The following is a 24,561-nucleotide window of genomic DNA, read 5'->3' on the forward strand; positions in this document are numbered from 1 at the left end:
TATTCCTAAAAAAATGTGTCTAAGTGTGTAAACTCAAAAATTGAATTGAGTGAATTGAAAGAATTTTAAAAAATTGGAATCGAATCGATCCAGGCTCTATCGAATTGTTTCTGGAAATTATTATTGATACCCAGTCCCATCATGAAACATCTCTTAACCCCACACTAGCATTTTCAACTGCACTTTTACACAATTGGGAACAACAGGTAAAAACTGTAATCACCGGTATTTAGTTACAGATTGCTTCAAGACTTTTGAATCTAAAGTGTGGTGTATTCATTGCTTCTTCTTCATTCATTGCTCCTTCAAACAGCCTTTTGGATGTTTGGAGTGGATACTAGCCGTTACTGACCTCCTGGCAGTTGAGATGGGCTGATGAGGCCCTGCCCTGCATTAGAATGCTGTTCCGATGCTCACAACATTTTTGCTGGAACTTCCACATGCCCAGAGCATGGCTACAAAGAGAAAATTCAAAGAGTTCTGCTTAAAGAGGATTGATGGGAAAGAAATGAGTCGCTCTGCTTACGGTAATCCTATACTGACCAGTAGCTAAAGTTCAGCTGAAAGAACAAGCTTCCTATTTTTAGATAAAAGACAAATTTTGGGTGTTCTTTCTTGGTTTGCTCTCCTCCCCTTTTTAGAATATTGGCATGTAAATGCTTTTCTGCTTGTTGTGTGCTATTATGCATGGGCAGCACAGAAAAGTTGCATATCTCGTGATAATCTCTTAATTGTGCTGAGCTCATTCCCAGAGGTGCTGCCAGTGAACAATGAAATGCCGCTCCTCTTCCCACATTCCACATGGCTCTACTGGGAAGTCTAATTAACCTCTATTGGATGCACATCCCAGGCTTGCTGATGGTACTCTACAGAAATGCCGTCTTGCATAGAGCCCCCCCCAGTACGTGATTTGTTTAGAGTGAGTAATAGGCTGTGAAGTAGAGCGCAGTGCAGCGTTGATCTGTGCCAGCCAGGTCTGCAGAAATGGAGGGACAGGTGCCAGCCATCCCTGGAAGGTGCTGTACTTAACACTGTGCACTGGCTTGGATGGTGTACAACCTCAGCCCCGTGTCACAGCCTTTAAGAGCTGCCAGTATCCTGTTGCTCCAGCCAAGGAAGCTTTTAGTCTAGTAATAGAGCAGCATGTGTGTGTGTGTTTAGTGAAGGTGTACCTGAAAGGTAGCAAAAACTCAATTGCAGGCCAGTAAGACCACTTTTGGCAATTCAGTTCATTCTCTTTTAGCTGTATTTCTGCTCTCTGTGATTTCTGAGAAGTCACACCAGCAGTGTGTAGTAGAGAAGGGCTGTATGATGTGAGGACAACTTTCAATGTACGATATTAGTAATCAGTATTGCAATGACGATATGAGATGCAATACAGGAACAAATAGAAAAAAAACAACAAAAACACTTCTATGTATTGTTACAGTTTTATGTAAATACAAATCAACATGACTTTAACTGTACTCCAAATGACCCATGTCTACACGTCTACAAGAGGGGTCTATCCGATTGGTTGAATGTTTATTTAATTCGTTAAACACTTCAAGCTCTATGAGATTGTTTTAGTATGTGTGTAAACTTTTAATGTAGCTAATTATCACAATTTATGGTATCTGTGTATTTGGACAGGCTAATATCGCAGTGATGATAGCAGCGTGTGCAAATATGCATATGCCACAGGCTAATATCGTGATGAGGATATCAACATGAAAATTTGCATATTGGACTGGCTGATATTGCGATGACAATATTAGCGTGTGCAAATATGCGTATTGCACAGGTTGATATCTCAATGATGATGATATTAGCATGTGCAAATATGCATATGGCACAGGCTGATATCACCATGACACCCATTTTAGCTTTGATATTGTGATGGCGATATCACCCTGTGTAAATATCCATATCGCACGGGCTGATATTGCAATTACTACAAATGTGCGTATTATTGTGTAGGTTTTATGTCGAGGCAATGCAGAGAAACTACACAATTTACTTTTATTTTCTTGAAAAATTTCCTAGCCATGTTTGGTTACTTTTGAATTAATTAAAAATAAAAATGTTGATTCTGTATCACTTTAAATTCCTCGTGTTCATATTTTTGATTAAACAACTAGAGGAGTGTGTTGGTCAAGGCCAACTGGCTCAGTCACCATTGCTGCCGAGTGGAGCCCTTGCCTTTTGTCCTGTTCTTTTTAAATGTACAAAATAGACAGCTGAATGTGCGTTTTTAACCCTGAAAGTCTGCTGCGCTTTTAGAGTTTGTGGCAAGGGAAGAAAAAAAAAAAAAAAAAACATCTGTGAAGATTCAAAATCCTCAAAAAATCCCCAGTGCGTTACAGCATATATTTTCCTTACTAGACTGTTCGGAAAATATCTTACCATTAGACTTGTGTGAGTGTTTATTTCCCTGTGGCTTCTTCCACGTTGCCTTTGGTCACCAAGCTGCTTTCCTAGACTCCTAGAGATTAAAATAGGATCTCGGTTTAAAACTTGGGTTGGTCACCAGCTGCACTAAGGATTTATTTCTTTTGAACTTTCTTAGATTTAGGATGTGCAGAAAAGAGTGCTCTAAACCCAGTACGGTTCTTAAAGTTAAACAAACAAGTCCTGTTGACACAGACCTCCGTGAGTCCCCAAATTCTTTCCAACATATTCTTTTACAGAAAAATAAGCGTAATCCAATCAAACCCACTTTGGGTTTGTTTTGTGCTCTGCCTCTTTTGAATCTGAAGAAAAGGGAGTGGCCAGCTGCGGATTCTGTTGTCCAGGCCATAATGTAGCACGGTGGGTGTTTTTGGGGTCACAAGCTTCAACATTCCTGAGTTTGCCAGACTTTTACGTCTCCAAGCCACCGCCTTTCTTTGTTCTTTGTGCACGTTTTTTGCTAGTATTTTAAGACCGACGTTGCTATAAAACCAAATGTCTAAATATGGCTACTTTTAAGAGAGTGAGGGAAAGGGAGAAAAAAAGTCACCATTGCCACTTCCTCAGCCAATTTAAATAACATGGAGTTTTGTGGCTTTCAGGTGGTTGTGTATTTTACACACTGGTCATGCAGAAGGAGGTGGCCGTGCGCTGATTGTGCATGCCAGCAGGGGGGAACTTGAAGAAGTTGATGCATTTCAGAGCTGTTGATGCATGAAAATGCTGGCAAGTGGGGCATGCTCTCACACTGTGTGTTAGTGAACATCAGAGGAAATGTAGCTTCAACTGACCTAAAGATCTATTTTTCTTATCAGGGGTGAACACGTAAAGAATTGGATGGAAAATGCTCTTCTGATCCACATCACAATAACAGGGATAAAACTTCCAGTTAAGTTGAAAAGTGGTGCTTTAATTTTTACCATTCATAATAAAACTGACCAACTTGCAAGCTTCAGTTGACATCCTTTTCTCTTTCCCATGTAATGTCTTGATGAGTGCCAATCTGTACCAACCAAATTCCAGAATTGATTTCTACTGCATTTTTTGCATTAGTTTTACCCATGATCAAAACCCTACAGTAAAAGTCCACGTCATGCTATGTTAGCAATGAAAAAGAGCCTTCAAGAGGCTTAATTTCCTTCATCCAGTCTCTCTGAAATATGGTTATTTCAGAGTCAGTTGGACACTAAAGCTGTGGGACTGCCTTCAAAGGGAAGGGTATTGTGTCTTCTGCCACGTTGTGGTGTGAAAATCACACTGGGAATATGCACAGACACGGATCTGATATTACAGGCCTCCATACTCTCCCTTTCTATCTGACGCTTGCAGGCTGTGCGGCTGGCGCGTTGTCTCCTGCACTTCGGTTCCTGTAGTGCCAGCGCCTCAAGCTGCTGCTGTCGCACTCTCCTCCAGTCTCTGTAGGAAACCAGCCCAGTTGTTTCTCTCCAATAAACCTAGTTAAACTCCCAGCCAAGCGCTTCTGTTTTCTTCCGCAGCTGTGCTTTAAGGTGCACTTTTTGAATAGTCTTCCAATCTGTTGTCGGCCAAATCATTCCTATGTGGTGCAGCGCCAGATTTCTCTGCGGTTTGCTTTGCAGTCAAACACGAGCAGACTGTAAATGACCTGCCCTGGTTTGGGAGAGTTGGGTGCAAGCACTACAGAGCAAAAACTTTTTGACTGCAGACGGCCTCAGTCAGCATAGAGGAGCTGATGTTTAAATGAAAGAGTTTCTTTCTCAGTGTTTTCCATAAGAAGAGCTCTTCATCGCCGTGTGTCTGCCTGTCTTGAATGCTGATGCTACAGTGGCTGTGAATTGAGCTGTTGAGAAGTTCGCTAGCAGCAGCACTGCAGCATTGTGCTAGGAGTCTGTAAAGTGGGTCACCTCCTCTGAAGTGCTGAAGCTTCTGTTAACTCTCCAGAGGAGGAGGTTTGAACCCGGAGAAATCCGTCATGGGCGGACATAACTGTAATTGTGGCTGCACACATTTTTGTCTCGCATGGGGAGATCGAGTGTGTCAGGAGTGATGTGGAACGCAACTGTAAGAACAGAAAGTGACTGAATGCTCTGTACTGCAAAAATCCAGAATGTTTTAGAAGCATAAAAAAGTGAAAACCTGAGAAACACGCTAGAAAAATAAAGGTCAAGAATTTGGCACAAAATGAGGAAAACTAAGAGGTATATATATATATATATATATATATATATATATATATATATTAGGTCATTTTTTTTTCAAAAAATAGCCTTTGTCACAACTGCGTTTACGGCTGGATATGGGCTGGTCAAAAAATCCATATGGGTTATTGGTGTGGTCCACATGAAATTTTAAGATCGTAGACCTCTCAATCAGCTCATAGAGCAAAATCTTTGTCCTTTTTTTTTGCTGGGGACGACAGGTTGTAGTGAACACTTAAACACGCAAGGGGAAGTAACAATGAAGTTAATGACATGTCTGAATGCATTTTCTTTTTTACAACCCTCCTGAAACCTGCGCATTGTGCAAGGTTAGGCCTAGTTTACACTGAACGGTCCGAATGAGTGTTTCCATTGAGTGTTGGACTATCAATGTAGATGCGGGGTGTAGACTGATGACGTATCTGTGCATCACGAGTGTCTGACTACAACAGTTTTCCGTATTTGCGGAGTCTGTGTCTCTACGGTTCCTAACCCCTCCGAATAAGGGTGGAATACTGAATGCAAAGAATTGAATATTCTTTGAAAGAAGATTGTACAAGACAAAGTAGAATTCAACCAAAAAGTGGACAAAACTGGTCCATTCCATTCTTCTACGAACCTACAACCAACGGAGGACCAAAAATTTCACAAATTGGTCTGGTCATTTTATAATGTAACGAGGGCTGGTTATCACGGGGTACCTCACAATTTGATGTGATACGTGATACACAGCTCATGATATCGATGATATTCTGATACTGCGATGATGGGTAAAAATCATCTTTAATAACTCAAAATATAGAGAACACCATTTTTTTAGGAAAATATATCCCCATTTATGTTTTAGCTTGAACACAATCATAACTGACAACTTGTTTTATTTTGTTCAACAAATAATAGAAACTTTAGTGCAACGATGCTGAAATCAGACATTGAAATTGACAAGCACTGAGTCCAATTGAATTGGATAACAAAAGTAAACATGAACAGCAGTGCCACTACTTAGTGCAAAATAGTTGGAAACAATGGAACAAAAATTGAATAATTTAAGTTGTTGCCAGTTACATAATAAATAAAAGACTGATACTTGGTGAGAACCCATCGAGAATCAATCGCAGAAGTAAGTGTTGTGATATATCGCAATATTGATATTTTGGCACACCCCTTATGGAAACTCTTAAAATACCGTCCGGTCTGGACTGCCTTGTTGAAACGAGGCATTAGAGTTGTTCAAGTGATAAGTGCGGGACTATTATGGGCTCCGTTCTTGGAGCTTGGATGATCAAAAATAATTAAATTAGATAATCAAAGTGCAATTTGTGTGGACTTCCTGCAGGCACCTTTGTATCACCTGACACACTCTGTGTGTGCAGCATTTGTACACTGCCAGTAAAGCGCCAATGCCTGCACTTCACTAATGACAAGAGTCCAGGGGTACTGTTCGATAGCATCACTCGTAAGTTACAAGTGCACGTAACTTGCATTATCCTTACAATAATGCTTAAAGATACACTTACCAAATACTTTACAACACACTTATCAAACGCACAGCAATCATACGTTCCATTTTAATGAAGTGCCCTAAAGTGGCTGCAGGAGCCACAAAGAACTGCAAGACACACCTGTGACCCTCTCAAGATGCGACTGCTCCAGTCTTAGACCCTACAGGGGCCTGGACAACCAAATAACCTGTAGCACCTGTGTGGGTCAACCCTGTACGGGTGGCATTAAGAAAGTGGTTATATGCAAATTCCAGATAAAATAACTACAAAAGAAATCTCAACTGGCACAGCTGACAAACAAACCAAGGGGAAAAAGTGTGAACTACTTGCATAGAAAAACAACAGAGAATCTTTCTCTATCTGTGCCAAATGCATTTAAAATTTCCAGAATGCTCCATTGCTTTAACCATGCATCCAATTTACTCAAGTGTATCCCACTTTTTCTTGGAAGTACAATCTCACTCCTTGGTTGGTTTCATTATGAGGCAGCTGTAAACATGCTGTGGAATCATTGTGGTTAATATGATGTTTTGTTTACACTGTTATTTTCCCCTTATGAAGTAGCATCTTTTTTGTGGTTTCTGCTCGGCTGCTCTGACTGATGAGTCTCTGGCTGCTCATGGGTCTTTTTGTCCTCCCTGGCAGGCAGAGCCGCCTTAATTGTTGCATGCCTTCGTTAATAGGGCTGTTAGGGTTACAATCAGTCAGTGCTATAATTTTTTTTATTTACTCTACCGCAAAGTCTTGGAGTTTCTGTGCTTAGCGTTTGGTGTCATTGAGCAGGTTGCTGTGGCATCTGGATGCCTCTCGTGCCTCTCTTTGATTGCTTGTTATCAAAGTAGTTTCTGCATGTGATGTTGATTTTTATTTATTTAATATGGTGTAATAGCTGTTCAGTGTTGTTGTGTAGTTGTTGCTTCACTGGCTCTCGCTTGAATGGCAACAGATTTGATGAAATATGACAGCCTTGCACTCAGACATTTACAGGCTAATTTCTCAGACTGTAACAGCCTACACTAATTCACGGTAGATGAGCAGAAAATCGTTTTTATGTTGCTCCGGAGAGGCCTCGATAGGGGGTTTGGTTGAGTTGATGCCTTTACTGATGGCGTTCTACTCTGGGAAAGTAGCTTCGTGAACACTCAGTCAAAGCTGCTAATTCTCTTCTATGCTGCTTAGGAATCACACAGGTAAAAGGTCCTGGATGGATTTCTGTCACCACGAGGCTTTTCCTGTAAATTTTAGAGATTTGCATAATGTGAGCTCATTGGCCAATCCCTGGACTCCTGTGGACTGAACTGGAGACTACCATACAGGATGACTCACTGCAGGCAGCACCACAAGTCTATAGCTGGGATTTGGCTAGCTGGAACAGCAGTGGTCTAACACTTCAAATGAGTCAAACTCTATGAGATAAATCCTCTACTAGGTTTTACTTTCTTTACTTGCTACAAGTCCATTTTTGTGCAGCCAAAGAGAGGAGATAGTTAAAAAAAAAAAAAGATTTTACACACTACTTTTGGCCTCCTTTTGAGCTTACTCTTTGCTTTGGCTTCAGAGCAAGCGGTGAAACTGCTGGCATGGAAAAGAAAACTAACAAGGGGAGATGTGAGCACCTTGTCACCATATGGAGCTTGGAATTCCACACAGTTGCTGTCTAATCTTCGCAGCATGTGTGGAATCTAAAGGCCTCGCTTTTTAGGAGAAATGGAGCTGTCTCCTCACTCCATAGCGTCTTCTAAGGTGTCAAGTAGCAACTGGAGCAAAGTGACTTCTATGAAACTCTGAAGGCCAATAGTGAATGGCTCATGTGTTGCAGGCCAGTCCTCTGGAGGGGTTGAAGTTCCATTCAGATCATCTTGTGATCAGTTGTAAAAGTTTTCCCAATACTCTTTTAATTATGATTATGCTTTTTAGACAACATTTAAAAGAAACCCCAGTTGTTTTTTAGGAAATGGTTTCTGCAGAGCGCCAAAAGATCATTGGAAATTCGTAGGCAGGACTGTTGGTGCAGAGCAACCAAAAATTCAATTTTTAAGCTTACTTTTATCTATATTTGTCTTTCTTCATCAGAAAAAAGCTGCAAGAACATGTTAAAACCCCCCAAAACACGATTTTCATCAGAGTGGATCTTTCAGTTGCACCAAATTCTGTTTTTATAGCTATTTTGTGACTTTCAAGCAATGACAAAATTAACAAAATGTAGTTTGGTTTCCTTCGCTGGTTGAACATGAGCGGATGTGGACAGCATTGTAAGGATTTCTCAGCTCAAATTGAGGTGCTATGTGCCAGATGTTGGTACTTTCCTTCTGTGGTGGAGTAAAGCAGTACAGTAGCTTTGTTGTTGCTCAGGAAGGCTTTGACACATGAAGTAATTTCTCATAATTTAAGGCTGTCGTTCTTTTAAGCAAGGCAGTTATTTCCTAGCTGGTGGTTGGAATATAAAAGGTTTATTCATCACTTCCAAATTCACATTTTGGATGTATTTGAAGTTCTTTCCTTGTAATTTTTCTGCCATTCATTAAACTTTTCGTATTGCTTGAGTTTTTTTATCATCTAACTGAACTTGATTGGCTCTATCAAAATGTCATTTGTGTTTTTAGCTGCTACAAGCAGGTTTTGCTCAACCATGAAACAGAAAGCTCCTATTGTGGTAAATTGGAGAGTCAACAGTTTATGCGACATGGCGTCACTCCTGCTGAGAGATGTTGTTCATGTTGGCATCAGATCTGGAACAATCGCAGTTGTGTTTTTGAGGCTTGCGGAGCAGCAGTTTGTTGGCCTCTTATTGCAAAACCTTTAGAGTTCTATGTAGACACAAATATTTATTGTTTTGCAGCATAGCCAGTCATTTGGATGCAGTTTTTCTTTAAATCCTTGAATGATTGTCTGGAACAAGTCGTTCTCTGTCTGATGCATTCCACAGGTTTAGCTGAGGTCCTTAAATACCATCTGTCTTTGCCTGGTCTTTGTTCACTGAATCATGGACTGGGAAAAAAAATAGTTTTCATCATCTTGAGATATTGCCTAGTTTCTTCCTCAGGCCGATGGACTAATGGGCTTTGGCCTGTGGAATCCACTGGAGCGTTTTTCCCCTCCTCTTTGGTCCATTTGCTGAGGCCTCAGTGGGGCAGACAACAATAGGCTTCATATGAAATGTTCACCATGAAGGGGCATTCCGACGCACACTTTATCTCTTCACAACACTTTGGGGTTAGATAGAAATCTAGAAAGGCAGTGATGCCACGAGATGCCCATAATTAGACTGGTCATTTAGTTGTGGCACGCAGCACATTTGTCTTCACTTTTCAGTCTTAGGTTTTAGCGCATTGATACGAAGACGCAAGAATACATTTTATTGGCTTGTATTAGTGGTGGTACTGACTAAGGATGTCCCAATCAGAATTTTTTTTGGCCCCAGTGCGATTCCAAGTAATTTGATTTTGAGTGTCTGCCGCTTACCAGTCCTGATCTGATACTTTTAAAAAAGAATAAAAAAATATAAAAACATATCCAGACCTTTTCACTATTTTTATTTAATTAAACTTCTATTATCATTTGACACTTAAACACAGCACTTCTGTGAAGTTGCTTAAACAATCAAGTAAAAATATAAACAATTGTTCAATATTAACAAGGGCTGGGAATCATGATACGATACGATGTGATACGCGATACATGGATCACAATATTGATGATATCGCGATATTGTGATAATTGGTAAAAATCTTCTCTAATAACTCACAATATATAGAAGAACATATATTATCTCAGAAAATATATCCCCATTTATTTATCTTGTGCAACAAATAGACACTTTTGTACAGCATTGCTGAAATCAGTAATACTGTCTTTGACAAGCATTGAGATCAAAATAATTTGAATGACCGTATTTTTCAAATTCAGTGTTAATGGTAGGCATGAACAGCAGTGCAACTACTTATTGCAAAATTGTTGTAAAATATAGAAAAAAAATGAAATAATTCAAGTAGCTGCCAGGCACATTGGTGCTCACAACAGCCAGTTTTGCAACGCGCGCCCCCTTTCTACCTCCAAAGAACGTCTGACCAAAGGATGACAAATATAACGTTTTACAGCCTCTTCTAACAAAAATAAAAGATCCATACTTGGTGTGAACCCATCAAGAATCAATCACAGGGCTAAATGTCACAATATATCGCAATATCAATATTTTGGCACACCGTACTATTAACTAGTAAAAATAGGTGATAATTATTAGTCACGTGAGAAAGTTTGATTACTGCAATTTTAGGATCTTCAGAACTTAATCTTTTTTGATCAATTATGATCTATATTTACATGAAAAATTCCTAGAAGCATTGAAGTGATTCTCTCTAACAATGTTGTTTCCGTAGGACAATAGGGTAATAATTAAAGTCCCATTAGTCGTCACGCACCACAGTGTGTGAAATTTGTTCTCTGCATTTAACCCATCCCCTGGGGGAGCGGTGAGCTGCAGACACAGCTGCGCACTGGAACCATTTGGTGGTTTAACCTCCTAACTTAAGCTCTAATTACTGAGTCCAGTTTTTAGAGTCTTTAGCATGACTCTTCCTGGATTTGAACTCACAACCTTCCAGTCTCAGGGCAGACACTCCTCCACAAGGCCACTGAGCTGGTCACATGAGAAAAATCGTATGTATGGAAATCATTTATCAGTGACTTTCTTTTCAAATCATTGTTTTAGTATGAATATGATTGTACATTTTCATGGCTAGCTCATACCAATGTAACCATTTATTAGTTTCTGTTGTTTTTGAGAGATTATGGCTTCATTTTAGTGTAATCATCTTTTCCCAGATCTTGCACTTGGCTACTGCCTCTCTGCTTTCTCTCTGTCAGTAGAGGAGAGCATCGTTTTCATTAAAAAAAGAAACGAAACCCCATTTTTTTGTGTTGAAATGTCTTTGTATTTTATTGTTTGAGTTAAGACAGGCCAACAGAGATACTTGCTCTGTTTTGAGACTATCTTGCTAACTTTACCAAACTGTTTTTGCAAGCCAGCTGCTCAAACTGGTACTGTGCTTTACAGCATGATCTGTTTGTCGTATGCAGACTTGTACCAAGACATGTATTTAAAATAATAAGTTTGAAATAAAAGGTCCAGATCCAAATAATAAAAAATACATATCCTATCCTTGATAGAGACACAACACTCAATACCGATTGAGTCTAAAACTATGTGATGGGGCATGATTTAGGATCACGTGATTGAATCGGGACATCTTTAGTACCAGCCCTATCCTCAATGAATCATAAATCTATACATGTTTCAGGAGGTGATGACATGACCCACTTCCATTTTCCACCAGCACAAATTTGCACACTGACAAAATATGGTTCAGTGGAAGCAGACCAGTCAAGTCCGACGTAGCGCCAGTGTACTTATTTGAAACTAAAATGCACACTTGCTGGCATTGGTGATTAATTGCTTTAGTCTTGTGACTATGTACTCTGAAGCCAAGTAGGGAATTATAAATAGCTGTCTGTGTGTTTTTAATCTAAAGATTGAGGGTAAATCATTAGGACATGAACTCTGTTTGGTGGATAAACTCGACTCTATTCTACTGCGACAGTCAGAACATACTTGATATCAAAAGGATCATAAAGGTTTCTTTTCTGATTGTATTTTCGTCTGTCCCTATTGTAAGTGGAATACCACTGGTAAATACATGACAGCAGGCAGAGCTGTTTAGTATACAGTTTGTGTCACGGAAGACCTCTGCGCATGAATGCTCACATTCCTGCTGAGGCAGGAAGGAAGAGGACAATGGTAAGGCCGAGAAGGAATGGGATTTTTGCAAGTATTGTGGTTAATGCAGTTGGTATCTGTCCAACGCTTTAGTCTGTTTCTCTGCAGCGCTTTTGTAACCTTTGCAATCTTGTGTGAAGAACTAAAAAAAAAAATCTTTCAAGGAAAAAAAACGATCAGCCCGAGTAGAACTGACAACCCTCTGGTGAATAAATGCATTTTCTCAGGCAAGGATTTGCTTTCGATTGTTTGACTGCTTTCTTTCCCCTAACCTGGCTCTGCACTTCTCTTTCTCTTGGTGGATTTTTGGAAAAGCCTGTCACTATCCAGTTTTGTCCTGTCTTTCGATAGTATTTCTTTCTTTCTGTCTTCAGCCTTCACTGCCTAAGCACATTTTAACTGAGTCCAAGCGACATTTGTTCTTGGATACAGCTCCAGTTGGGGTGTTGTCGAGTTTAATGCAGAGTGCTGAAAGTTTCTGAATGTGGTACAAACTCTTCCCCATCCTTTCCTGACCAAAAAGCTCTCCAACGCCATCAGTCCGACTACAAGCACCTCACACCCTCCACTCTATTTTAAGCCATCAGACAGGGGCCCACTTCCCCTTCCTTGGCTGAACCCCACTCCAGCCCACACACACTCTGTTTGGGCTCCAGCATGAGCCTCTGATCGCTCAAGATACCCACAAAACAGCTCGTGCCAGTTAATACAAAGGTACTAGCGGAGGTAGCTTCCCAGATGGTGCAGCTTTACTCAACCTCACCCCAGATTGTAAGTCTGGAAGTGGTTTGGGTTTGCTTTATTACAAAGTTCTCATTATTATCAGAGCTCTATCTCTCTCTTTATGTATATATGCGTAAATGTGTAAATATTAAAGCAAGTCTGTTCTTATTTAAATTTAGAGAAGTTTGCACAACAATCTAGGTCAAAGCAGCTGGAAAGAACCTTTATTTTGGTAAATCTAAAGAGCCAGATGAGATTAAACTAATTTGTAGTGGCTGCACTCCATGAGAATTGTAGGTAATCAGATGCCTGGCATGTACCGGACATCCTCTGTCCGACAGAGACAAGAGCACACAGACCTTCGAGTGTTTCTGATAATCAGAGCAGTAGACGGCGAGTCGCTAATGCTCCGTCAGCCACTTCAACCATGGACAGAATGTGTCCAAAGAAAGCTTTTGTCTTGTACATAATTGCATTCAAACTGCCCGATTCACATGTTCCTTAGCTGGGTTGTGGATTCAGATAGTGATAGCTCCTTAAAGGGAATTCTTGTAGCTCCCATTAACAATAGTCTCTAATGAAATCAACCCTAAATAAATTGTGTTTATAGACTTGTATCATGATTGGATAAATCTTTGTCATGTCCTAATGGAAACTATGTTTTTCAAGGGCTTCACGCAGCAGTTTTTTTTGCTATATTTTTTTATCTAAGGCCATTGCTTATAGTATCTTTCAGAAGATAATAGCTCATAGTCAACCATAGTCATTTTCAAGGAGAGAAAAATTTCATTCATAGTGTCAGAAAGGAGGAATTTGTTCTAGAGAAAAAAAACAGGACTTTGTTGGCTACACTTTCTCAACTTACCCCAACGGTATAGTAATCTGACCATGTCTGCTGTTGACGATGTCACTTTTTCTTATACTGTTTGGACATAAACTTTGTGCTGCTTTTTATTTTTTATTTTTTTTTATTTTTTATTGGTCAATTGTCATAGTTCTGTAACCAGCAGCATGTCCAAAGCAGTAACACTCAGTCTTTAAACTGAACATGTTTTAGGAAATCTTTGGTTGTAAATGTACATTTCAGAATGAGCTTTAACAGATATGTTGTGAGAGTCTGGAATTATAGTAGCAACTCTTGTTTGATGTCTGGGAGAATTATGAAGGGCTGGGCTGCATTTCCTTCCTGTATGGTAATGCCACCAGCAGTAATCTGACAAAGACCGACACACAAACCGTCCTGATCTTGTAATCTTCCAGTTTGAAGTCCCTGACCTGTCATCACTCCCTACTCGGCTAATGGCTGTTTCGGGTGAAGATCCTGTTTACGGGATATTTGATTTTTCCAAAGCTTGCATTTCCTATCGAAAAGAAAACCCGGAACAACAGCAGATAAAACAAAAACAAAAGGGAAGCTGGCCATCGTGGGGTGAGATGGACGGAGATATTTATTGGTGTGTTAAGTTGATTAAAGACCAGTTTGGGGGGGAGGAAATACAGCAAGATTTTAGGCTTTTAGCTGGTTACCTTAGTGGAGGAGGTCAGACACTGAAGAACTGCAGTGGCTATAGTGTTAAGGCTGTGGAAGATGCTAGAAAAAAAATATGTTTCTGATTTTCTAGATTTAGTTTTTCCTCCCATATACCTGCAGAACAATTTACAAATGCAATATTATGAATAGGAATATGGAAATACTGATTCTACATACACAACTGGCATGTATGGCGTCTTCAAGAACACGCTGAACCTGGGTTTTTTCAATGTGGTTTTAGCATTAGGTATTCGTAAATCTTGCTCCAGGCTTTTTCTTAAACATCTATTTTATTTCAATACACGAAAGGCTTGGTGTCATACAATTCCAAATGGACACAATCTGGAATTATTAAGTTGTCCTTCATGATTGAATTTTCGAACGGTTGACATTACCGAGAATTGTAAAAGATGCTATCCATACATCATTACCAAATCTGAGAATATTTAGATTTTTACTGCATTAGCAAATTAAAATGATTTAATTATTACTTTTTGTATCATAAATCTTTGAAAACAGTCTGCACAACGTATCTTTGTTCAATGAGAATATTAGATTATTGTTACTGATTAATATAAATGATTTGTCGTGGATGATTTGAAACTTGATTACATCAATGATATTAATGATCCTTAATAGCCTGATTTTATTATTATATGACATTAAGTCCTGAACCAGATATTGATAATTCATGTAGAGAAAATGGTATGGTCGAGTTGGGATGAGATTATATAAGTTCGCTTCCTTCTACTCATGACTCATTAAGTGATATGTTATGTCATGTATTATGACCTGGTTGCTTAAAACAAACCATTTCATTAATTCATTTATTCATTCAAAGTAGTCAATCCGAACCGGGTGTGAACGTAGCATAAAACTTTACAGATAAAAAAAATAGTATACTCTTCTTATTCCCTTTGGAATCTTTGAGGTTTTCATTGGTGCTGGGAAGAGAGAGAAAAGCTGCATCCACACCAGCAGGTTTGATTCAATCCAAAGCAGTTTCCTCGGATAGTCTGCTTCACTTGGTAAATATGAAAGCTTTTGCAAATTCTGGTTTGGATCAAACAGGTGATCCCATGAGAGCAAAGGTCTTGGATTACGTTTAATAAGAGTCTGGTGTGCTTTACTTGTCTGAATCCAGATGAACTTTGTGTATTCCAAAGAGAGGAAGTAACCCAAGGGAAGGGAATGAAGTAAATGCTGTGCATTATGGGTAAGAAGAGGAAAAAAGTGGCCTATAGTGCAAATTTGAATCATGATAAAGGTTCAAAGGTGGCCAGTGAGGATGTGTATAAACGCATAATTGTTGGATACGTTTTTTTTTATATTTCCTGGTCAGAACTTATTTACTGATCACATGTGAGCAACCACTGACACGCTGAAAGTTTGTTGGCAGTCCGCTTCAGTTTTTGATCTTTATAGAGCGGAGTGAGGAAAAACAAACCAATCCAGACAAATATGTGAAAATTATTGGCTTTCTACGGCCATTTTAACCAAGTTCACAGTTCTATGTTTGTGAAAAGGAACCCAAGTTTACACACTTTTCCAACTTTACAAAGTATGCACTTTAACCCATCTTTGCAGCCGATACCTCATGAGATTTTACCATGTGTTCATAACGTACTCTCTGGAGAACGATTCTGATGAAATGAAAGTGAAAACCCTGCATTTCTGATGTTTATAATTGATCCTACAAATGTTTACGATAAAAGTCACACTTGCAGTGGATGAGCCACCACTTCAAAGGCTGCGCTTCGTCTTGGCATATGGTTGGTTTTGAAAATGTACTCTCCAATAATTTAGCATGCAAAAGAGGCATGCTACCAAAACGGCATTCAGATATTTGCCTAGTTTTAAATATTTAGCATCAGCTTCTAGCTTTGAAAAGCAGCTTAAAAGACTGTTTTTGCACACTTCAACTCCTCTCTCACAAACATACTCACATCAATGCAAACACACTTTAAAAAGCACCAATTTTTTTCTTGGCCTGTAAAGTTATTTAAATGGGCACAACTTTTTTTTTTATTTTGGCCTCAATTTCAACTTGTTGTTTATAGAAAACTCTTTCAAGTCTTGTTCTGATTCAAACGAGCCATTGACTTTTTCATTTTAGAAGACTGGATCAACTTTTTTTTTTAAATCTGCCAGTCTCTTTTTGAGTTCTTTGCAGGTATGAGTACTCATAAAACAAAAATATCCTTGAGGGTTTTTACTTCAAAAAATGCAGTAGAATAGACATCTCTGTCTCCCTGACTCTTTGTTTTGGAGGGATGTGGAGGACATTGTGTCTATGTACTCTGGTTGACCTTCACATATCAGATGTGTTTGCATTTTGCAGTAATCTCTGGCTCTAAACTTCTCCAACTGTGGAGGATTGTTCCAGGGGTTTTTTAGTATCCCTTTCTGGAGGAAGTGTCCTTTTAACAAATGTGAAAAATATTTAGTTTCACAGAAATAAAAGAAACCAGAGAGGATGTAGTGTGGGATTTATGAACCGTTTGGTTTGGCAGCACATTTAGTTTGAACATTTTTGACCCTTTGCATCTCTACACCCTATACGATGAATATTAAGTCTTAGTGCCACACACAAACTTAAGCTTTCCTTTGAACAACACATAGTCTTTTCAGGATGATAATCTAATAGTTGTCAATATCACAGTAAAGAGGACAGTACAAACTCTTACAGTTAATCTTTAAACTCAAGTCAGAAAGTTCAGTGCTTACATGGAAGACATGAAGTAAAACAGACGCACCTGGAGGGGGGCTAAACAGGTGAATGTTTCTGGATATTATCAAGTTTGGAAATATTTTTATGAGTGCAGCAGTAAGAAGCCACAGCACTATTCAGCTACTCACACATGTGCATACCTTTGCACTGGTCATGGCCTTTAGAGCAGAGCTAGACGGAAAACATGAAACTTCCCATTTATTTTTATTTGACAGAGCAGAAAATAATAAATTAAGTCTTTGGGCTGCAGCTCAGGCCTCCCAACAGATTTGTTCACTAGCACAATGGCTCCTTTTATATGGCACATATACAGCAAGTCTCACCTTATCGCTTGACCCATAGGCAGTTAGCTGTAAATCGAGAGTTTCCTTCCTTGGTCGGTTCTCGCAGCCTGCTTGTGGTGTATAGCTCTGGGACTGTGCTGTTGTCTAAAAAAATGACAAATTGTTAACCAGACATCGGCACAAGGCTGTAAAAATGCCCCCAGGAGATTCTCCCACTTGTCTTACCACTGATTTATAAGGGCAGGGAGAGTTATTGTGACAGACTTTTGTAGTCCTGTAAGTTGCTATTTTTAGTGACATTTAATGTAATTTTGACTCAAAATTATGTTTTTTTTTGTAGCTAAAACTGCTTTGGTGTTTTTAGCTGCTGTGTTGACGATCTTCGAATTACAGTAACTCCTCGATTATTATCTGCAACTGAGAAAAGCAGCTTTGTGCTGATATGCAACACTTTAGAGTAGCAAAGTATTTACGCAATTAACGTAAACCGGTGACTGCAGTTGTAGGGTTAATCAAAGTGGTTGTTCAGTTTGCCCCACGTGCCTCATTTGCATTTAGCGGTCCAGACTGGATTGGACCGGGCAGACTGAACTTTGAAAACAAAATGGATACGTTAAACAGGACCGACTGCTACCATTTCTGCTCCCCCATTGGTCGTAGGTCCAAATGGAATGGACCCATTAGGGCGGAGCTTGTGTCGTCACACGATGTAACCCATTGATTGGTGGAGAGGTTTTACGGCAATAGCGAGCATCCCACCAGCGCTTTTACCGACTCAAGATCCAAACCAAAAGTTTTGCCCTATCTTTGGCTGTATTGTTCTTTGTCCCCCACAATCTCCTTTAATAATTTCTAATTTTCCTTCTGTTTCTGAGTCAGCTGATGCAGCTCCTCTTTTGCTATAGTCGCACTGCTCGCTTGAATTGCCCAGACCTTTCTAAACCGGCCAAGAGAGAACTGGTCTGGTCTCTACCACTCATAAGAAGGGAGGCAAAAGTGTCCCAACTAGAAAATCTACAGTGCAAATGTATTATTTCTCGTCTCCCTCGGTTCAGCATGCTTTCCTCATGTATGCTGTAAAGACGTTAGCTTGAAAAGAGATGTATTTCTCAAGCTGGTTTGTAATGTTTGTTTATGTCCAAAACAAATATACAAATATATCTCTGTCCCTATGACCTCCATCCAAGCCCCCCCACCTCCTTCCTCTTTACATAAACCACCTCAGTCCCACAGGGAAAGCATTTTCTATCTGTCCCAAAACAACCAGAAAATAGCGCTGAGCCTGTCTGTGGTCCCTGGTTTTAACTGCCCCAGGCTTTGCTGTTTTCAACACAAGACGGTTGAGAATAAAGAGCCAGTAATGGAGGAAAGAGAGGGGGGTAAATATCTGCTAAATGGGAGACCCCGAGGCTTCACACACAGACAGTTCTGGAGAAAGGGTGTCAGGGGGACAATAAGTGTTGCATTTGTAGCCTGACAGGAAGTGGAGCGTATGTTCCTCTCTTCCATTTCCTTACGTTTATGGTAGACCTCACATGAACTAAGCTATGGCTGAACCTGTCTCAGAGCCCCACTGCATTTTCAAGCACCCCCCCTTTCCAGTTGCCAGCAATTTGACAGAATTGTGCCGACAGCGATCCGGAGGCTGAGTGGAGGGCCGCTGCAAACAAGCCACCCTCCTGTATCGCCGTTTTACAGTCATAACAGATCCACCCCTGCCCCCGCCCCACACCCTGCCCACCGCCCCGTGATTGCTCCCAGCTCCTCCTAATCTACATCTGCAGAGCCGAATTCTTCTTTCACCCTGCTGTCCAAACAATCAGGCCCTTTCTCCTGCGCTCACTGAATCAGTTAGTTTGACAGGCTCCAGCGATTTTTCCCTCCTCTGGGTTTGTTCTCCGCTACTACTGAAGAGCTGCGCAACTTATTTCTCCTCTCGCTGCTCTGCTGCTGAACGCGGCCCGCGAATTCCATGCATAATGTGACTTTCTGGATGTTTAACTCCTAATCTGACTCCAGGCCATGAATTACAGGGAAAACATATGTGGTATGTGACTGTGTGTGCGAACCATTTTGTATGTAATTGATGGCATATGTGATGAATTATCCAAGGTTACAAAACATCTTCTGGTCAATTTGCATGGGAATATCAGCTTTTGCAGATATGAAGGTGGTGTTGGATGTTGTTGGAGGGGTTCAACTGGGGGTCCTCATTCCTGGTCTGGGTGGGGAAAATATGGTCACGACTCCCTGCTGGCAAGGGATCACGCATGTGTGCAAAAACCGAGAAAAGTTTTGTCTTCTGTGAAAGCGCTGTTGCAAAGGAACAAAGGGCACATGGACAGAAGGAGGGGTGAGGGTTTGTATATGTGTGGTGGGGTCTGGGGAGAGGCAGAAAAAGCAGACTTAAAGTGGGAAACCGAGAGGCCAAGCATGAAAGTGAAGAAGGTGGAGGAAAAGCTCTTTTTTGGCTCGAGATGAGTCGCTAGAGGATGGATTAAGACCCTGTCCTTCCCAGCTGCATCATTAGTGCTTCTATGTTTTCCTCCTTCTATAGAGATCTAAGGGTTGAGTGGATTTGAAACAAAACACATAAGTGTGCAAATATTGTTCACACGACTCTTACAACAGCACAATATATTGCTACATCCAATCGAGGTCAGCAACGCACCTTCAAGCAACCTCTTTCAATGAAACGTCTATGTAAACTTGTGTATACTTATGTGCATTTCAGGTTTCCACATTCAAAGGCTCCCGTTCAAGTGTCGCTACGCATGTATGGTATAAAATTTCTGCCAAAACTCCCCCATGAGCGTATATCAAACTCCATGCACGCTGGGAACGTTCCACAGGTGCAGGAATGCTTCCACGCGTGGGCAAGAGTGGTTCCATGAGCGCGTAGGACTACAGGGGGGGAGAACTGGGCCTGTGGAACATTCATTGCGCATTTGACATACGCTCGTGGGGGACTTTTGGTGGAAATGTAATCCCATATGCATGTTTTTATGTCAGTTTTTGGACTCCACACAAAACACACGGCCATTGAACACGAATTGAAAGTAAAACTGGTTTAACTTTGACTAATCATGACTTGGAATTGGTAGTGGCGTAAGAGTAGTGTTTGTAGTATTTCACTTAAGTGTCAACCGTTTGAAAATTGGTCATGAGGGATAAATTAATAACTGCAGTTTGTGCCTGGCGGCAATTAGGTGACACAAGTCTGGAATAAGAAACACAAGATTTGTACCATTTTGACTTTTCGTACCAAGCCTCTTCCAACTGTGCGTGCATTCACTTGTACTAGGTAGCAACTGTAAAGTGTGAACACCAAAAGCACCCTCAAGAATGTCTGTTTAGCATGTTCTTAACTCTTGTGCTATCTTATGGGGTCCAGAATACCTCACCCTTACATTGAAGAGTTATCCCTCCAATGAAGTGGACAAAGATGGACAGGATTTCATACCTGGCATGGACACCAGTGAAAAAAAAATTGTGAGAAAAAAAGTTTGGCGCCCTTTCTTGTGGGTTCCAGATGACCCCACTCCTAACATTAACATGCCTAGGATAGCACAATGGTTAAATGCGTATCACAAGCCCAGTTTGAACGTAGTACCACAAGGAGTTTGTCAAAGTTCCATTTCTTCCAGAGAATGGACCTACAACCTTCCCAACGTGCCTTGGATGTGATTGAATGATCCCTTCCCTGTTTTTTAGTCTGCTAGAGTCTGTAGTTTTGGGCTTCTGCCATGCATCGTCAGCTTTTCTACTTCCCTTCTTCCTAATCCCACAAGCAGTCCTTGTTTTGGATGTTTGGATCACACAACCACGGCCCACATTTGCATTTCACCCCAGTAGACGTTGCTGTCCAGAGCTGAGAGTCTGTCCTGTTTCCTTCTGAACTTTTTCTTGTGATTCTTTGCCACGAGGAGGGCTGTTTGAAGGGCAGGTGGAAGAATCAGAGGGGGCTGATGGGAAAATTGGATGGTCCAAGGGTTGGCTGGGCGATCTTTTGCTAGAGGATTAATTGTGTAAGAGCCATGTAATGATTGCTGGGATGGCTCTGGAGTAAAATCCTGTTAGTCGCTGCGCAGGGGTCAGGCTAAGTCTGAGTGGGATACGTATGAGTGTGTGTGTGTTCAGGGGTGTGTATTAGGAAGGAAGGTGATTCTGATCACACCAGAATGCGTGACCAGGTGGTGATCTGTGCATGGCGTCTCAAACCAAACGAACCAGAGCCTCCCTCCCACTGGGTTCAGACTGAGACACAGAGATCTAATTTCTGCTCTCATGTAGGAGTGAGTGGGAAATGTGTTCCTCATCTATCTGCAGTAATTTGCTATTGGAAACATGTGACCCTTTTCACAGGATCTGTCTGGCCCCAATGTCTCTTTTAAACTATCTTTTAGGGATCTTGTTTTGTCAGGTCTTCATTATCTTGCAAATGTTTTGGTTTGGGGGATGAGGTAAATGGTACTGTTGGTGCCCTATTGGATTTCATCACTCCTCAGAAGCAATCCTTCAAAACTGGTAATGTTTATTTTTGGCTATTTTTAATCAAGACCACATCGTTTTCATTTAGGAGTATTCATCATTCAAATATTTCACTGCCATCCCATGAAACTCTTGTCATACTCAAAAATGCTATAGTGTGTTTTTGCTCTCATCAGAATTGAATCTCTGGGTATGTAACGCTCTGTGACTGCGATGTGTAAGGATATAAAATGGAAGAAAAAAATGCATTGTACCATCTTTTGTAGCAGTTTTACTATTAACTGCTAGAAAAACAAGGTAGAGAAAACACTGGGAACACCAGTACGAAGGTCATTCAGCTGAATGGAACTTTTTTGCTGCGGTTGTATCACAAAGGTCTGTGAGCAAACAGAGAAAAATCTGAGGGCTGAAATTCAATGTGCGTGCAAAAAGCATGCACAAAGCTGGGGTGTAGAATTACTCGAGTGTGGAGAGACGGACATTTTTACTGTGAGCAGTGAATAACGAGTTTGAGGTCCACATTGGCAGAATTTTTTTTTTTTTTTTTGTGGGTGACAGAGTTTTGGGAAAAATGATTACAATGCCTAAATATGGAAAAAGCTTCTTCTTGAATATCAAGAAATAAGATTGCAACACATTCTGGTCTAGTCTGTTTTAACTGAACGAGATAATATCGGGGAAAAAAAATGTTTTTAAGTCCAACAACTAGGGGTCTCAAATTAATTAATCATGATGAAATAATTGCAGACAAATTATCGTATTATCTTTTAAATCTTATTAATCTATAACTAATATCTAGTAGTATGTAAGGGATAATTCTCGTCAAGGCGTCCGTTATCAGAAGTGAAAGTACCAACTTCGAAGGACTGATCGCATCGGACGGTTGATCCGTAACGTCCATTCATCTCTGATAATGCAATGACATTTATGGTAAATTCTCTCACTTTTTAGTGCCTACAAATGTTGTTCCTTATTTTGTCTGTGTCCAAATCTACAATTCCAAAGTCCAGTGCATTGGGAATTTCCCAAAAGTCTTCAGTGTGCATCAATGTTTGCTAGATCGGCGAATAAAAACCACAATGCATTGCATTTGAATGATTTGTCATTTGTAAAAAAACATGTCAATTTACACCTTGGATACATAAATAGTCTTCGTAAAATGTTGATTAGGTTTTCATGTCAGCGAATGGGTGTGTCATATTTGTTGTTAAAAGAAAAAAAATAGTGAGCAGCATGTGTCAGAATTGCAATGAAATCCAGGGCTGTAGATAGTCTTTAGTGGTTAGGGAGGAGTGGTGGAATTTGGACATAGTCTAAGTCTCAGAAAAATGATTAAATGTATGTTAAAGTTCAATACTTTGATGCCCAAATGAGTTTCAAGCTTCAAACTTTAGTTTTAAAGTAACATCTTGTGATAGTAGAGTTAAACCCGGGCACTGTTGGCCATCTCTTCTTGTTTACATCTTCTTAAGTATATAGTTTCCCAATTCATTCGTTTATCGTCATATCAAGGAGCCATTAAGTAGCAATCCTTCAGGCAGGGAAACATGTTTACGGGGCCTATTATTTTGCTCAAAGATGTTTAAAAAAAAGCTTCCTGGTGAATTGGAGGTTAAATTGTTATTGGCGAGTCCAGAACAGGATTAAACTAAGTTGGGACCAATCCCCTGCTGTTTTTGCCCCATTCTTGTCATTCCACTGTAGTGCCCTTAAGCAATGCCTTTGGCCCCAGCTCCTGCCCTAGGGCAACAGGTGAATCTTTGGGTTGTACTGAGGATCTTTTGCTTGCTTGTTTTTCCATTAATTAATTTTCTCTCACTGAACCTCTCCACAATAAAACAATAACAAAAATAAAAAAAAAACACTTCAGTTTCTTTAAAATGTGATTACTAAGGCTCTGCATTGTTTTCTAGCTGATGGTTGAAATATAGGAAATGGGGCTCAATCTTTTAAAATACGGTTTATTTGATACAATAATTTGAATTTACAGAAAAGGACATTTTCAAGTGTGACCTGTAATTGGATCGAGCATTCCGCACTTTATTAGATAAACATAAAGCCGTTTTGTCCACATGGTCACCAGGATTAAAAGTCACTCTGCTTCATTCGCATTAAAACGAGTAAAACATGTTTATTTAATTTGTGTTGTTGTTCTGAAGGTTTCATGACTGTTTTCCATTTTTATCAGTAAACACTTAAGTCCTGACTCGCATTTTAAGTTCTTATTTAGCTTTCCTGTACTATTTTTATTGTCGACTATCTTCTCTCGCTTACCCAGGTGACCACACCTGCCTATTTTTTAACAGTTTATGGAAGTCAGGCGATGAATGAGATTGGATTGTTGGCAGATACGAGACTGCTATGAACTTGCACTGGATCCTGTCATGTGCAGCCTTTGTTATCCTAGTTCTTTCTTTTCTTTTTTCCTCACAGCAATCTATTCCTATCAGTATTGGGTGATTTTTGTGAGGTAATAAAACCTCTTAGGAGATTTCTCACAGGCTGTCCTCTGGGTTCTTTTTGTAGGTACTATTTTGGACCCCTGTTTGTATGAAGGAGCACATCTGAATTCAAATAGTCTACATTTCTATCTACAGCACATATATTTTTAGATGTAAGGATTATTCCTAGTATGACCGCACTTCAAAAGTGAGTCGGCCAGTGATGTTCCTCTTGGTCACGACGTGGCTCAGACAGGTGGGATTTCATTATCCTTCAGGTCAGCCGTGTTCCTCTGCTGCCGCTCGCCTTCAGCCTCTGTGGAGTCTGTCCATGATGTGCAGGTTGTGCAAATCTTTTGGCCTTCCTCTGAGCCAAATCCCTGTCTCTTTGAAGCCTCAGCTTCTGTGCTGCTGCTGCTGCTGCTGCTATCCGGGCTGTTGTGATTTCAATTACAGGACTTGTACATGTTCTTTTCTT

General features: G+C 40.2%; 1 protein-coding gene across 12 annotated transcripts in view; it reads left to right on the forward strand.

Annotated features, from left to right (window-relative positions):
* arvcfb (ARVCF delta catenin family member b) overlaps window positions 1-24,561 on the forward strand; it is a 257,678-nt gene that overhangs the window by 144,944 nt on the left and 88,173 nt on the right. Inside the window, exon 1 of one of the 12 annotated variants that reach the window (XM_024275041.2) lies at window positions 19,060-19,198. The exons of the other annotated variants lie outside the window; for them this stretch is intronic. The gene's annotated coding sequence lies outside the window, so the exon portion shown is untranslated. Of the gene's footprint in view, window positions 1-19,059; window positions 19,199-24,561 lie in introns of those variants that run through there. 12 annotated transcript variants of the gene reach the window in all.

The sequence above is a fragment of the Oryzias melastigma genome, linkage group LG9 (genome assembly GCF_002922805.2).
Source record: "Oryzias melastigma strain HK-1 linkage group LG9, ASM292280v2, whole genome shotgun sequence".
Taxonomy (NCBI): Eukaryota; Metazoa; Chordata; class Actinopteri; order Beloniformes; family Adrianichthyidae; genus Oryzias; species Oryzias melastigma.